This window comes from Leuresthes tenuis, unplaced genomic scaffold, assembly GCF_036924035.1.
Source record: "Leuresthes tenuis unplaced genomic scaffold, fLeuTen1.0.hap1 SCAF_167, whole genome shotgun sequence".
NCBI classification, from domain to species: Eukaryota; Metazoa; Chordata; class Actinopteri; order Atheriniformes; family Atherinopsidae; genus Leuresthes; species Leuresthes tenuis.
Window position 1 is genome coordinate 29,750 of NW_027325521.1, and position 13,830 is coordinate 43,579.

The window sequence follows — 13,830 nt, forward strand, 5'->3', positions numbered from 1 at the left end:
AGAAGGTGCGAATGTCAAACCATACATAATCAAAACAGGGAGCGGAGGTGTTCTGCTGTAAGAAGGTGTGAATGTCCAACCATAGTTGGTAAAAAGCGGGTAAGAAAAGGTTAAAATACCCGACTGTACACAATCAATAGCGGGAGCGGAGTTGTTCGGCTACTAAAAGGTGTGAAAGTCCGACCATGGTTTGTAAAAAGCGGGTAAGAAAAGGTGCGAATGCCCGACAATGTATGATCAAAAGAGGGAGTGGAGGTTTTCGGCTGCAAGAAGGTCTGAATGTCCAACCATAATTTGTAAAAACCAGGGAAGAAAAGGCTCGAAAGCCCGACTATACACCATCAAAAGTGGGAGCGGAGGTGTTCAGCTGCAAGACGGTCTGAATGTCCATCAATAATTGCTAGAAAACATGAAAGAAAATTTTCGAATATCAAACTGCACATGATCATAAGCGGGAGAGGAAGTGTTCAGCTGCAAGAAGGTGTGAATGTCTACCCATAATTACTGAAAAATGGGTAAGAAAAGGTGCGAATGCCTAACCATACATCATCAAAAGAGGGAGCGGAGGTGTTCCGCTGTAAGACGGTGTGAATGTCCGACCATAGATGGTAAAAAGCGGGTAAGAAAAGGTTAAATTACCCGACTGTACACAATCAAAAGAGGGAGCGGAGTTGTTCAGCTGAGAGAAGGTGTGAAAGTCCGACCTTGGTTTGTAAAAAGCGGGTAAGAAAAGGTTCGTATTTCCGAATATACACTATCAAAAGCGGAAGCGGAGGTGTTCGGCTGCAAGATATTGTGAACGTCCGACCAAAGTTTGTAAAAAGCAGTTAAGAAAAGGTTCGAATATCTAACCAAACATAATCAAAAGCGGGAGCGGAGGTGTTCGACTGGAAGTAGGTGTGAATGTCAGATCATAATTTGCAAAAAGCTGATGAGAAAGGGTGAGAATGCCCGACTATACACCTTCAAATGCGGTAGCGGAGTTGTTCGGCTGTGAGTAGGTGTGAATCTCCAACCATAATTTCTGAAAAATGTGTTAGAAAAGGTAAAAATGCCGGTCCATACATAATCAAAATCGGGAGAGGTGGTGTTCAGCTGCAAGAAGGTCTAAATGTCCATCAATAATTGCTAGAAAACATGAAAGAAAATTTTCGAAAATCAAACCACACATAATCATAAGTGGGAAAGGAGGTGTTCAGCTGCAAGAAGGTCTGAATGTCCGACCAATAATTACTGAAAAATGGGTAAGAAAAGGTGCGAATGCCAAATCATACATCATCAAAAGCAGGAGCGGATGTGTTCGGCTACAAGAAGGTTTGAACGTCCAACCATAGTAAGTAATAGGTGGGTAAGAAAAGGCTCGAATGCCCGACTATATACCATCAAAAGCGGAAGCGGAGGTGTTCGGCTGCAAGACGGTGTGAACGTCCGACCAAAGTTTGTAAAAAGCATTAAGAAAATGTTCGAATATCCAACCAAACATAATCAAAAGCGGGAGCAGAGATTTTCGACTGCAAGTAGGTGTGAATATCAGATCATAATTTGCAAAAAGCTGATGAGAAAGGGTGAGAATGCCCGACTATACACTATCAAATGTGGGAGCGGAGGTGTTCGTCTGTGAGTAGGTGTGAATCTCCGACCATAATTGCTGAAAAATGTGTTAGAAAAGGTAAGAATGCCGGACCATATATCATCAAAAGCGGTAGAGGTTGTGTTCGGCTGCAAGAAGGTGTGAATGTCCAGCCATAATTACTCACAAACGGGTAAGAAAAGGTACTATTGCCAGACCATATATGATCAAAACAGGGAGCGGAGGTGGTTCAGCTGCAAGAAGGTTTGAATGTCCGACTAAAGTTTGTAAAAAGCGGGTAAGACAAGGTGTGAATGCCCGACAATGTATGATCAAAAGAGGAGCGGAGGTTTTCGGCTGCAAGAAGGTCTGAATGTCCACCCATAATTTCTGAAAAATGGGTAAGAAAAGGTGCGAAAGCCCAACCGCACATGATCATAAGTGGATGAGAAGATGTTCGACTGCAAGTAGGTGTGAATGTAAGATCATAATTTGTAAAAAGCGGGTAAGAAAAGGTAAGAATGCCCAACCATAAATTATCAAAAGCGGCAGCAGAGTTTCGGCTGGTATTTATCAATGTCTAGATAGATTTCAACAAAAAACAACGTTGTACTTTGCAGTAAAAGAAAGTGCAAATCAAAAGTTTTAGGAATCCGAGAATAAGCTTATTTTCATGAGTACTGCACGATTTCGGATTTTATGTATAAAATGAATTTCTTCACGCAAACTAAGTTAACACTGCTTTGTCCTTCATATGTACCCATTTCTACATATATTTCAAGCATAAACTTCCTCATATTACCCTGAATGAGAAAGAGCCACACTTGTGATTAAGCCATACCTCCCTTTTGAGGAGTTCTGCATGATTTGGGATTTTATCTATAAAATTAATTCCTTCACTCAAACTATGTTAAAACGGCTTTTACCTTCATATTTATCAATGTCTCGATAGATTTAAACAAAAAAACAACGTTGTACTTTGCAATAAAAGAAAGAGCAAATCAAAAGTTTTAGGAATCCGAGAATAAGCTTATTTTCATGAGTTCTGCACGATTTCGGATTTTATGTATAAAATGAATTCATTCACTCAAACCAAGTTAAAACTGCTTTTTCCTTCATATTTATCAATGTCTAGATCAACTTCAACAAAGAACAACATTGTATTTTGCAGTACAAGAAAGAGCAAAACTGAAGGATCAGGAATCCGAGAATAAGCTTCTTTTCATACGTTCTGCATGATTTGGGATTTTATGTATAAAATGAATTCCTTCACTCAAACTAAGTTAACACTGCTTTGTCCTTCATATGTACCCATTTCTACATATATTTCAAGCATAAACTTCCTCATATTACCCTGAATGAGAAAGAGCCACACTTGTGATTAAGCCATACCTCCCTTTTGAGGAGTTCTGCATGATTTGGGATTTTATCTATAAAATCAATTCCTTCACTCAAACTATGTTAAAACGGCTTTTACCTTCATATTTATCAATGTCTCGATAGATTTAAACAAAAAAACAACGTTGTACTTTGCAATAAAAGAAAGAGCAAATCAAAAGTTTTAGGAATCCGAGAATAAGCTTATTTTCATGAGTTCTGCACGATTTCGGATTTTATGTATAAAATGAATTCATTCACTCAAACCAAGTTAAAACTGCTTTTTCCTTCATATTTATCAATGTCTAGATCGACTTCAACAAAGAACAACATTGTATTTTGCAGTAGAAGAAAGAGCAACACTGAAGGATCAGGAATCCGAGAATAAGCTTATTTTCTTATGGGCAAGTGGGAACTGCTTTGTCCTTCATATTTATCAATGTGTAGATGGATTTCAACTTCTTCTACTTCAAAGTCCAATGTTTTTCTTTGTTGAAGTCGATCTAGACATTGATGAATATGGAAGGACAAAGCAGATCTAACTTGGTTTGAGCAAAGCAATTCATTTTATAGCAAAATCCGAAATCGTGCAGAACTCATGAAAGCAGGCTTATACTCGGATTCCTGAAACTTTAGATTTGATCTTTCTTTTACTGCAAAGTACAACGTTGTTTTTTTTTTTAAATATTTCTAGACATGGTAAATATGAAGGACAAATCAGTTTTAACATAGTTTGAGTGAAGTAATGCATTTTATAAGCAAAATCCCAAATCATGCAGAACTCACGAAATGCTTTTTCTCGCTTTTCACTGCTTTTTACAAACTTTGGTCGGACGTTCACACCTTCTTGCATCCGAACACCTCCGCTTCCGCTTTTGATGATGTATATTCGGGCATTCGAACCTTTTTTTACCCGCTTTTTACAAACCATTGTTGGACTTTCACACCTTCTTGCAGCCGAACACCACCTCTCCCGCTTTTGATGATGTATGGTCCAGTATTCTTACCTTTTCTAACACATTTTTCAGCAATTATGGTTGGACATTCACACCTACTCACAGCTGGTCACCTCCGCTCCCGCTTTTGATCATACAATGTCGGGACATCGCTCCTTGTCTTACCAGCTTTTTACAAACTTTAGTCGAACATTCACACCTTCTTGCAGCTGAACACCTCCGCTCCCGCTTTTGATGATGTATAGTCGGGCTTTCGAGCCTTTTCTTACCCGGTTTTTACAAATTATGGTTGGACATTCAGACCTTGCAGCCGAACACCTCCGCTCTCTCTTTTGATCATACATTGTTGGGCATTCGCACCTTGTCTCACCCGCTTTTTACAAACTATAGTCAGACATTCACACCTTGCAGCTGAACCTCCGCTCCCTGTTTTGATCATGTATGGTCTGGCAATACTACCTTTTCTTCCCCCGTTTGTGAGTAATTATGGCTGGACATTCACACATACTTGCAGTCGAACAGCTCTGCTCCCGCTTTTGATTATGTTTGGTTGGATATTCGAACCTTTTCTTAACTGCTTTTTACAAACCATGGTCGGACTTTCACACCTTCTTGTAGCCGAACAACTCCGCTCCCGCTATTGATTGTGTACAGTCGGGTATTTTAACCTTTTCTTACCCGCTTTTTACCAACTATGGTCGGACATTCACACCGTCTTACAGCGGAACACCTCCGCTCCCGCTTTTTATGGTGTATAGTCGGGCATTCGAACCTTTTCTTACCCGCTATTTACAAACTATGGTAGGACATTCAAACCTTCGTGTATCCGAAAACCTCCGCTCTCTCTTTTGATCATACATTGTCGGACATTCGCACCTTTTCTTACCCGCTTTTTACAAACCATGGTCGGACTGTCACACCTTCTTGTAGCCGAACACATCCGCTCCCGCTATTGATTGTGTACAGTCGGGTATTTTAACCTTTTCTTACCCGCTTTTTACCAAGTATGGTCGGACATTCACACCTTCGTACAGCGGAACACCTCCGCTCCCTCTTTTGATGGTGTATGTTCGGGCATTCAAACCTTTTCTTACCCGCTTTTTCCAAACTATGGTCGGCCATTCACAGCTTCCTCTCCACCATACTTGTATGGTGGGATATTCACACCCACTTGCATCCGAAAACCTCCGCCCCCACTTTTGTTGATATTTAGTCGGTCATTCGCAGCTTACCCGCTTTTGGCAAACTATGGCCTTCTTGCAGCCAAACACCTCTGATCTCGTTTTTGATGATGTAAGGTTGGGCATTCAGACCTTGCTTCACCTGCTTTTCACCAAATATAGTCGAACAGTCACACCTTCTTGCAGCCGAACACTTCTGCTCCACCTTTTAGTGTTCTATGGGGTATTCACACCTTTTTTTTCACCGCATTTTATTGATTATGGTTGGAAATTCTCACCCACTCATCCGAAGACCTCTCCTCCTGCTTTTGTTAATATATAGTCGGGCATTCAAACCTTTTCTTACCCGCTTTTTACAAATTATGGTTGTACATTCAGACCTTGCAGCCGAAAACCTCAGCTCCCTCATTTGATCATACATTGTCAGGCATTCGCACCTTGTCTTACCCGCTTTTTATAAACTTTAGTCAGACATTCACACCTTGCAGCTGAACCACCTCCGCTCCCTGTTTTGATAATGTATGGTCTGGCAATACTACCTTTTCTTACCGGTTTGTGAGTAATTATGGCTGGACATTCACACCTACTTGCAGCCGAACACCACTTTTCCCGCTTTTGATGATGTATGGTCCGGCATTCTAGTCTTTTCTAACACATTTTTCAGCAATTATGGTTTGACATTCACACCTACTCACAGCCGAACACTTCCGCTCCCGCATTTGATGGTGTATAGTCGGGCATTCTCACCCTTTCTCATCAGCTTTTTGCAAATTATGATCTGACATTCACACCTACTTGCAGTCGAACAGCTCTGCTCCCGCTTTTGATTATGTTTGGTTGGATATTCTAAACTTTTCTTAACTGCTTTTTACAAACTTTGGTCGGACGTTCACACCTTCTTGCAGCCGAACACCTCCGCTTCCGCTTTTGATGATGTATATTCGGGCATTCGAACCTTTTCTTACCCATTTTTCAGTAATTATGGGTAGACATTCACACCTTCTTGCAGCTGAACACCTCCTCTCCCGCTTATGATCATGTGCAGTTTGATATTCGAAAATTTTCTTTCATGTTTTCTAGCAATTATTGATGGACATTCAGACCTCCTTGCAGCTGAACACCTCCGCTCCCGCTTTTGATGATGTATAGTCGGGCTTTCGAGCCTTTTCTTCCCCGGTTTTTACAAAATTATGGTTGGACATTCAGACCTTCTTGCAGCCGAAAACCTCCGCTCCCTCTTTTGATCATACATTGTCGGGCATTCGCACCTTCTCTTACCCGCTTTTTACAAACCAGGGTCGGACTTTCACACCTTTTAGTAGCCGAACAACTCCGCTCCCGCTATTGATTGTGTACAGTCGGGTATTTTCACCTTTTCTTACCCGCTTTTTACCAACTATGGTCAGACATTCACACCTTCTTACAGTGGAACACCTCCGCTCCCTCTTTTGATGGTGTATGTTCGGGCTTTCGAACCTTTTCTTACCCGCTTTTTACAAACTATGGTCGGACATTAAAACCTTCTTGTAGCCGAACACATCCACTCCTGCTTTTGATGATGTATGGTTGGGCATTCGTATCTTTTCTTACCCATTTTGCAATAATTATGGGTGGACATTCACACCTTTTTGCATTTTAACACCTCCTCTCCCGCTTATGATCATGTGCGGTTTGATATTCGAAAATTCTCTTCCATGTTTTCTAGCAATTATTGATGGACATTCAGACCTTCTTGCAGCTGAACACCTCCGCTCCAGCTGTTGATGGTGTATAGTCGGGCTTTCGAGCCTTTTCTTCCCCGATTTTTACAAATTATGGATGGACATTCAGACCTTCTTTCAGCCGAAAACCTCCGCTCCCTCTTTTGATCATACATTGTCGGGCATTCGCACCTTTTCTTACCCGCTTTTTACAATTCATGGTCGGACTTTCACACCTTTTAGTAGCGGAACAACTCTGCTCCCGCTATTGATTGTGTACAATAGGGTATTTTAACCTTTTCTTACCTGCTTTTTGCCAATTATGGTTGGACATTCATACCTTCTTACAGCGGAACACCTCCGCTCCCTCCTTTGATGGTGTATGTTCGGGCATTCGAACCTTTTCTTACCCGCTTTTTACAAACTATGGTCAGACATTCAAACCTTCTTGTAGCCGAACACATCCACTCCTGCTTTTGATGATAGTTATTCAAACCTACTTGTTGCCCGCTTTTCATTAATTATGGGTGGACATACACACCTTGTCGCAGCCAAACACCTCCGCTCCCTGTTAGGATCATGTATGGTTGGGCATTCGTACCTTTTCTTACCCATTTTGCAGTAATTATGGGTGGACATTCACACCTTCTTGCATTTGAACACCTCCTCTCCCGCTTATGATCATGTGCGGTTTGATATTCGAAAATTCTCTTCCATGTTTTCTAGCAATTATTGATGGACATTCAGACCTTCTTGCAGTTGAACACCTCCGCTCCAGCTGTTGATGGTGTATAGTCGGGCTTTCGAGCCTTTTCTTCCCAGATTTTTACAAAATATGGATGGACATTCAGACCTTGTTTCAGCCGAAAACCTCCGCTCCCTCTTTTGATCATACATTGTCGGGCATTCGCACCTTTTCTTACCCGCTTTTTACAAACCATGGTCGGACTTTCACACCTTTTAGTAGCGGAACAACTCTGCTCCCGCTATTGATTGTGTACAATCGGGTATTTTAACCTTTTCTTACCTGCTTTTTGCCAACTATGGTCGGACATTCACACCTTCTTACAGCGGAACACCTCCGCTCCCTCCTTTGATGGTGTATGTTCGGGCATTCGAACCTTTTCTTACCCGCTTTTTACAAACTATGGTCAGACATTCACACCTTCTTGCAGCCGAACACTTCCGCTCTACCTTTTAGTGTTCTATGGGGTATTCACACCTTTTTTTTCACCGCATTTTATAGATTATGGTTGTAAATTCTCACCCACTCTTATCCGAAGACCTCTCCTCCTGCTTTGGTTAATATATAGTCGGGCATTCGAACCTTTTCTTACCCGCTTTTTACAAATTGTGGTCGAACATTCACACCTACTTGCAGCCGAACACCTCCGCTCCCGCTTTTGATGGTGTATAGTCGGGCTTTCGAGCCTTTTCTTCCCCGGTTTTTACAAATTATGGTTGGACATTCAGACCTTGCAGCCGAAAACCTCCGCTCCCTCTTTTGATCATACATTGTCAGGCATTCGCACCTACTTGCAGCCGAATACTTCCGCTCCACCTTTTAGTGATGTATGGTTGGCATTTGGCACCTTTTCTTACCCTTTCTTACCCTACTGATTGCTTAAGATTAAGTTGTTTTTTCTCAAACTACAACATTTTTTTAATTGTTGAAACTTGATTTGAAGTGGATAAATAAGGAGGACAAACAGTTTTAAGTCAGGCTGATAGAAGGAATTAATTTTATAGCAAAATCTGTATTTCGTCATATGTCGAGAATGCTTATTGCTGAAGAAGTTCTTTCTCATTCTACAAAGTACAACGTTGTTTATCGTTGAAACTTGATTAGACATGAATAAATATGAAGGACAAAGCAGTCTTAACTTGGTTAGAGTTAAGGAATTCGTTTTATAGGAGAATCCGAATTCGTGCATAACTCGTAAAATAGAGCTTATTTTCGGATTCCTGAAGAATGAGTCTGGTTCTTTCTCATAATACAAAGTTTGTTGTTTATTGTTGAAACTTCATCAGAAGTGAAGAAATAAATGAATGCCTATCAACAAATGTGGGATCTAAACTCTAGTGCTTCCTCTAAAATAATTTCCTTTCTCAATTCAGAAATGTGTGTGTGTAAGTCACAACACCCGTGACACCAAAATGGCTTTCTTTTCTCTCTTTTCTCTACACTCTGCACTGTGAGCACACACACCAAATCAGAAAGGCTTTTTTCTCTCTTTTCTACATTATGGACTGTGGGGACACAAAACCGCTCTCTCTTTTTTTTTTTGATTGTGTGCCAGGGCGTTGTCTCACGTATTAGATTATGCTTACGATACGAATGGGTTTATCAGTCACATCAGAATCCATACATACTGATCCTCCCGTAATAAAATGGTCGGATCTTATCAAACACACTTTGTTTCTTGTGACAATCAAGTCAGCGAAACAGCGTATACACGTCAAGACACTGAATCAAGTTTGCCACAAGAACTCATAAGTTTGGCAGTATTGCTCTGCCGTCAGCAATCATACACCCATTTTATTTTCGTGAGACATGTGCAAGCACCTGTTCATCTACTGTTCTATCACTATGAATTAGTTTATCTATTATCAATAAGGATACTTCTACAACTACTATCAAAGTATGTCCAGACTTCTTATGTTGTCAGTTGTTATATATATGAATAAGTGGGTAGCTACTGACAAGCATTAAGCATGTCACACAGCCCAAACATATAACATTTCAGGACACACCACACAGTTAACAACCACAGTGAAGTGTCAAAGCCCAAACATGTAACATTCAACAGGACACTTACACAACACATTCAAATCAAACAGTCAGACAACATACAAGAACATATACCCCAGCCGGCATTGCTCCCTGCCTATTTTCCTACAGCTCACTATGTGTGCGCACACCTTTATTCACAAACTCTTCAACTTATACTCTTTTACCAAAGCTGCTACAGCTCGATTGGCCGAATACCCTTAGATCCTATTTCGGTGAATTTGACATCTGCCTTACATGTAACAGATTAGCGGTTTAGCAGTTTTAATTTAGTTCGAGTGAAGGAATTCATTTTATCGCAAAATCCGAAATTGTGAAGAACTCATGAAAGTAAGCTTATTCTCGGATTCCTGAAACTTTAGATTTGCTCTTTCTTTTACTGCAAAGTACAACGTTGTTTTTTTTTTGATTAAATCTTTCTAGACATGGTAAATATGAAGGACAAAGCAGTTTTAACATAGTTTGAGTGAAGGAATTCATTTTATAGATAAAATCCCAAGAGTCTGCTGAGAAAAGAGAGTGAATGCGAAGTAGACTTTAACACGGCTCTGGGAGCGAGCCGAGTGTGGGCTAACCGGGAGAATTGCTTGAAAGAAACGCGACACCGAATGAGCGGTCAGAACAAAGCCTCAATACGGTGATCCCGTGGTGTTTTTGTTGCTGCCTTGTCTTTTGCACAGAGTAAAAGACAAGGCAGCCATCGAATAGGGCCCGATTGTTCCTACTTGGTCAGCCGAGGAGCAAGGGGGGGGGGGGGGGGGGGGGGCAAGCGTCTCAACCAAGCAAAGCTCACCATGGGGAAGGTGGCTATGCCAACTAGCAGTGACGGTTAATCGTACTCTGGTTTCTCTTCATAACATACAAGTCTTTCGCCTTTTACTAAAGACTTTCGTGGAGAGCAGCACTAATGAGTTGTTTCTATTTTTGGCAGGCTTTACCTTTGCGGGTGAAGCCCTTTCTGTCTGTGCAAAAGAAATCTTGTTACTGTGCAGAGTGACTTCTCTGAGTAGAGTCGCCTTACTTGTTGCGACTGTGCCGATGTTCGAAGCTGGAGTGCAAAGTTGTTGCTTGAATGGTGCTTGCTGGAGCGTGCGGGAGTGCAAAGTTATACCATTTAAAAGGGCTGAAGAGTGCTCAGTGCAGCAGGTGGGCGGAGGTGCAAAGTGACACTCTGGCCACCTATGGCCATAAAAAGAACAGGGGTGTTAGCGGACAAGTGCGCATTGTGCCAGGAAGGGCCCTCGGACGTGAACCAGTGGACAGTTGTCGCTTCTCGGCCTTTTGGCTAAGATCAAGTGTAGTATCTGTTCTTATGAGTTTAATATCTGATATGTCCTCTATACGAGGACTACATATTAAATGGATTTTTAGCAATAGGAGTTGAAAAAGTAGCTTGCTCCGTTCACTCCAAGCATTGACCCCGTACTGCAGTGCCGCTGGGAACGGTGCGCTCTTCTCTACTCTTGTGAAAAAGCAAACAGCGGTGCAGGATGCAAGTTTCAGGGAGCCCAAGATGAAACTTTCTTTTAGTCTGCTGAGAAAAGAGAGTGAATGCGAAGTAGACTTTAACACGGCTCTGAGAGCGAGCCGAGTGCGGGCTAACCGGGAGAATTGCTTGAAAGAAACGCCATACCAAATGAGCGGTCAGAACAAAGCCTCAATACGGTGTTCCCGTTGTGTTTTTGTTGCTGCCGCTGTTTGCTTTTTCACAAGAGCGCACCTGTTGAGGGGGGGCCTGGGGGGGCCTGGGTGATGGTGGGTCTCAGGCCCGGGCTGCTGCGACTGGTGTGACCGGGTGGTTTGTTTGTTTGTTTTTTGTTGTTGTTTGTTTGTTTTTTGTAGAGGTCCTCCGGAGTGGGGTTGGGTTGAGTGGGGTGGGGCGGGGCGGGATGGGTACCTTCTGGGGGTACAGTAGCTCCCAGAATATGGTCGCTGCAGGCCCCGAGCCTGGTGGATATCAGGCCCTCCTGTCCTGTGTTGGCTCCCTGGTAGCGGGGATGCCTGTTGCAGCCAGTCCCTGGCTGCCCCCAGTGTATATCCCCATACCCCTCTCCCTTCTGGCTCCTGTACACAGCACACACTCACACATGAAGGGTTTTGGGGGCGTGTGTGTTCGGTGGGGTGTAGTGGACTCTGCAGTAGTTGAACTCTGCAGTTCCCACCCCTGTTTTAATTACACCTTAGACATTACTACTTATCAAACACACTCACACACACACATTAGGTCTTGGGGGGTGGTTACACTGAGTGGCATCTGGTGGGCGGGGCTCTTTGAGTATGTAGGCTGCCCAGAGTCCCAGTTCTACAAGTTTGGCTGCCCCTCAATTTTAATTGCTCACTATTAGAAAATATTGAAGAGCCAGAAGGGTGAGGGGAGGGGTCTTCTTCGCACACCCCTGCTTCCTGGTTGCTGCTCGGGGCGGGAGGGGCCAGGAGGATTAATTAATTGTTCTGCTGGTTTGGGGTCTGTGGTGGCTGGGGGGCTGCTGGCCCCCTGGTGTGCCCGCTGCACTACACCCCAGCGGAGTCGAGGGAGGGAGGACGTGTGGATGTATGGGACATGAAAGTGTGTGTGGTAATGATTGGGCCTGGATCTTGGACTTGCTGTCGCCTGGCCTGCCTGTGCTTCTCCCGATGAGGGGGGCGGCGTGGTCTCTCTCCGCTGCTCGCGACTTCACCCACCTGTGGGCACGTCTTGACTCCCAGGGCACTTGGCCAGGGGTGCTGGGGCAGGCGCTGACCCACTGTGTGGCTGTCTGGGGCGCTTGGCCCTCCTGGGTATTGGGTGGGGCCTCTGCCGGGGGGTTTGGGGGCGCTCGGGCTCCTGGGGCCCGGATCCAGTGCACGGCCCATGTCTGGGCGGCTGGGGCCTGGCGACGTCGGTGGGCTGTTGCCCCTGGCTCCCGGAGGGCCTCTGCCCTATGCTTATGGGGGCTCTTTCCGGGGGCTTCCTCTGCAGTCTTCTGGGTGGATGCGTGGTTGCCCCTGCGTTGGGCTTCCTGGGTTCTGTGCTCTGTGGGGGCTGCTGGTGGCCTGGGTCTTGTGGCCCTCTCTGCCTGCTTCTGATTGCTTGGGGGGGCTGTGGATTGTGGCCCTGTACGCTTATACACTCATAACTAAGCACGGTTATCATGTAGGTCCTGTGCCATGGGTGTTGCATGTTCTCACACACACACAACCACATTCATTAGTCCAGTAGCATGGTCGCTAAGCAGTTGATGTATTATCATGTCGTCTCAGGTCATCTATATCCACAGCTGTGTTGTATGCGATGTATGTTCTGTTTTTCTCTTCTTTCCTCTTCTTCTTTCCTTGTCCCCCGGTCCGGTTCAGTTCTATTACATGTCATATATTGTAAACAGAAATAAATAAATGGGCATCAAGGGGAGCTTTACATTTATAAAACTTCCCTTAGCAAAGCAAATCTGTTTGGCATCAAAGGTATTCAGACTACAATTCTGCTGCCATAATGCTGAACACGATAAGGGGAAAAAAAAAAAAAGTAAAGAAGACAGTTCTGCCGAAAGCCAGGGACTAGACCTGTTCTAAGTTCTGTACTTTTTAAAAGGGAGCCAACATAGGACAGGAGGGCCTGATGTACACCAGGCTCGGGGCCTGCAGCGACCATATTCTGGGAGCTACTGTACCCCCAGAAGGTACCCATCCCGCCCCACCCCACTCAACCCAACCCCACTCCGGAGGACCTCTACAAAAAAAAACAAACAACAACAAAAAACAAACAAACAAACCACCCGGTAACACCAGTCGCAGCAGCCCGGGCCTGAGACCCACCATCACCCAGGCCCCCCAGGCCCCCCCTCAACAGGTGCGCTCTTGTGAAAAAGCAAACAGCGGCAGCAACAAAAACACAACGGGAACACCGTATTGAGGCTTTGTTCTGACCGCTCATTTGGTATGGCATTTCGGTGTCGCGTTTCTTTCAAGCAATTCTCCCGGTTAGCCCGCACTCGGCTCGCTCCCAGAGCCGTGTTAAAGTCTACTTCGCATTCACTCTCTTTTCTCAGCAGACTCTTGGGATTTTATCAATAAAATGAATTCCTTCACTCAAACTATGTTAAAACTGCTTTGTCCTTCATATTTACCATGTCTTGAAAGATTTAAACAAAAAAACAACGTTGTACTTTGCAGTAAAAGAAATAGCAAATCTAAGGTTTCAGGAATCCGAGAATAAGCTTACTTTCATGAGTTCTTCACGATTTCGGATTTTTCTATAAAATGAATTCCTTCACTCAAA

General features: G+C 43.7%; 2 non-coding genes across 2 annotated transcripts; both read left to right on the top strand.

Annotated features, from left to right (window-relative positions):
• Positions 1 to 10,410: 10,410 nt before the first annotated feature.
• LOC140287888 (U5 spliceosomal RNA) lies at positions 10,411 to 10,524 on the top strand. The gene has a single exon (XR_011911837.1). It is a non-coding gene; the product is annotated as a U5 spliceosomal RNA (small nuclear RNA).
• A 316-nt stretch (positions 10,525 to 10,840) lies between these two features.
• LOC140287881 (U2 spliceosomal RNA) lies at positions 10,841 to 11,031 on the top strand. The gene has a single exon (XR_011911831.1). It is a non-coding gene; the product is annotated as a U2 spliceosomal RNA (small nuclear RNA).
• The last annotated feature ends 2,799 nt before the right edge of the window (positions 11,032 to 13,830 follow it).